We start from the raw sequence: 3,100 nt of genomic DNA on the forward strand, positions 1-3,100 counted from the left end.
ATTACATAATATTGAGTAGAGTTCCCTGTGCTATACGGTAGGTCCTGTTGGTTATCTACTTTATATATAGTAATGTGTATGTGTTAATCCCAACCTCCTAGTTTATCCCTTCCCCCCCCCCACCGCCAATTTCCCCTTTGGTAACCATAAGTTTGTTTTCGAAATCTGTGAGTCTGTGTCTGTTTTGTAAATAAGTTCATTTGTATCATTTTTAAATTAGATTACACATATGAGTGATATCATATGATATTTGTCTTTGACTTACTCCACTTAGTATGATAATCTCTAGGTCCATCCATGTTGCTGCAGATGGTATTATTTTGCTTTTTTTAATGCCTGAGTAATATTCCATTGTACATATGTACCACATCTTCTTTATCCATTTATCTGTCTATGGACATTTGGGTTGCTTCCATGTCTTGGCTATTGTAAATGTGCAGTAATGAACATTGGGGTGCATGTGTCTTTTCGAATTATGGTTTTCTCCAGATATATGCCCAGGAGTGGGATTGCTGGATCGTATGGTAGTTCTACTTTTAGTTTTTTAAGGAACCTCCATACTGTTCTCCATAGTGGTTGTACCAATTTACATTCCCACCAAAAGTGTAGGAGGGTTCCCTTTTCTCCACATTGTCTCCAGCATTTATTGTTTGTAGACTTTTTGATGGCCATTCTGACTGATGTGAGGTGATACCTCATTGTAGTTTAGATTTGCTTTTCTCTAATAATTAGTGATGTTGAGCACCTTTTCATGTGCATTTTGGCCATCTGTATGTCTTCTTTGGGAAAATGTGTATTTAGATCTTCTGCCCATTTTTAAATGGGTTGTTTGGGGGTTTTCTGGTTTTTGTGCTTTTTGGTATAGAGCTGCATGAGCTGTTTGTATATTCTGGAAATTAAGACCTTGTCGGTCACTTCATTTGCAAATATTTTCTCCCATTCTGTGGGTTGTCTTTTCGTTTTATGGTTTCCTTTGCTGTGCAGAAACTTTTAAGTTTAATTAGGTCCCATTTGTTTATTTTTATTTTCATTACTCTAGGAGGTGGATCAGAAAAGATACTGCTGTGATTTATATCAAAGAGTGTTATGCCTATGTTTTCTTCTGAGAGTTTTATAGCATCCAGCCTTACATTTAGGCCTTTAATCCATTTTGAGTATATTTTTGTGTATGGTGTTAGAGAATGTTCTAATTTCATTCTCTTACATGTAGCTGTCCAGTTTTCGCATCACCACTTATTGAGGAGGCTTCTTTTCTCCATTGTATGTTCTTGCCTCCTTTGTCATAGATTAATTGACCATAGGAGCATGGGTTTATTTCTGGGCATTCTGTCCTGTTCCGTTGATCTATATTTCTGGTTTTGTGCCAGTACCATACTGTTTTGATTACTGTAGCTTTGATTATTGAAGTCAGTAAGCTTGATTCCTCCAGCTCCGTTTCTCTTTCTCAGGACTGCTTTGGCTATTTGGGGTCTTTTGTGTCTCCATACCAATTTTAAAAGTTTTTGTTCTAGTTCTGTGAAAAATGCCATTGGTAATTTGATAGGGATTGCATTGAATCTGTAGATTGCCTTAGGTAGTATGGTCATTTTGATAATGTTGATTCTTCCAGTCCAAGAAAATGGTATATCTTTTCATCTGTTTGTGTCATCTTTGATTTCTTTCATCAGCATCTTATAGTTTTCAGAGTACAGGTCTTTTGCCTCCTTAGGTAGGTTTACTCCTAGGTATTTTATTCTTTTTGATGTGATGGTAAGTAGGATTGTTTCCTTAATTTCTCTTCCTGATCTCTCATTGTTAGTGTGTAGGAATGCTAGAGATTTCTGTGTATTAATTTTGTATCCTCCAACTTTACCAAATTCATTGAGCTCTAGTAGTTTTGTGGTAGCATCTTTAGGATTTTCTATGTATAGTATCATGTCATCTACAAACAGTGACAGTTTTACTTCTTTTCCAATTTGGATTCCTTTTATTTCTTTTTCATGTCTGATTGCCATGGCTAGGACTTCCAAAACTATGTTGAATAAAAGTGGCTAGAGTGGACATGCTTGTCTTGTTCCTGATCTTAGAGGGACTGCTTTCAGCGTTTCACTTTTGAGAATGGTGTTAGCTGTGGGTTTGTCCTATATGGCCTTTATTATGTTGAGATAAGTTCCCTCTATGCCCACTTTCTGGAGAGTTCTTATGATAAATGGGTGCTGAATTTTGTCAAATACTTTTTCTGCATCTATTGAGATGATCATATGGTTTTTATTCTTCAGTTTAATAATGTGGAATATCACACTGATTGATTTGTGTATATTGAAAAATCCTTGCATCCCTGGGATAAATCCCATTTGATCATGTTGTATGATCCTTTTAATGTATTGTTGGATTTGGTTTGCTAGTGTTTTGTTGAGGATTTTTGTGTCTGTGTTCATCAGCGATATTGGTCTGTAATTTTCTTTTTTTTGTGGTGTCTTTGTCTGGTTTTGGTAGCCGGTGATGGTGGCCTCATAGAATGAGTGTGGGAGTATTCCTTCCTCTGCAATTTTTGGAGGAGTTTCAGAAGGATAGGTGTAACCCTTCTCTAAATGTTTGATAGAATTCACCTGTGAAGCCATCTGGTCCTGGAGTTTTGTTTGTTGGAAGTTTTTAAATCACTGTTTCAATTTCAGTACTTGTGATTGGTCTGTTCATATTTTCTATTTCTTGCTGGTTCAGTCTTGGACGTTTGTACCTTTCTGATAATTTGTCCATTTCTTCTACGTTGTCTATTTTATTGGCCCATAGCTGTTTGCAGTAGTCTCTTATGATCCTTTTTATTTCTGTGGTGTAAGTTGTAACTTCTCCTTTTTCATTTCTAATTTTATTGATTTGAGCCCTCTCCCTTTTTCTCTTGATGAGTCTGGTTAAAGGTTTCTGAACTTTATCTTTTCAAAGAACCAGCTTTTAGTTTCATTGATCTTTTCTGTTGTTTTCTTCATTTCTATTTCATTTATTTCTGCTCTGATCTTTATGATTTATTTCCTTCTACTAATTTTGGGTTTGGTTTGTTTTTCTTTCTCCAGTTGATTTAGGTGTAAAATTAGGTTATTTGAGATTTTTCTTGTTTCCTGAGGTA

The sequence above is a fragment of the Physeter macrocephalus genome, chromosome 9 (genome assembly GCF_002837175.3).
Source record: "Physeter macrocephalus isolate SW-GA chromosome 9, ASM283717v5, whole genome shotgun sequence".
In the NCBI taxonomy this organism is placed as follows: Eukaryota; Metazoa; Chordata; class Mammalia; order Artiodactyla; family Physeteridae; genus Physeter; species Physeter macrocephalus.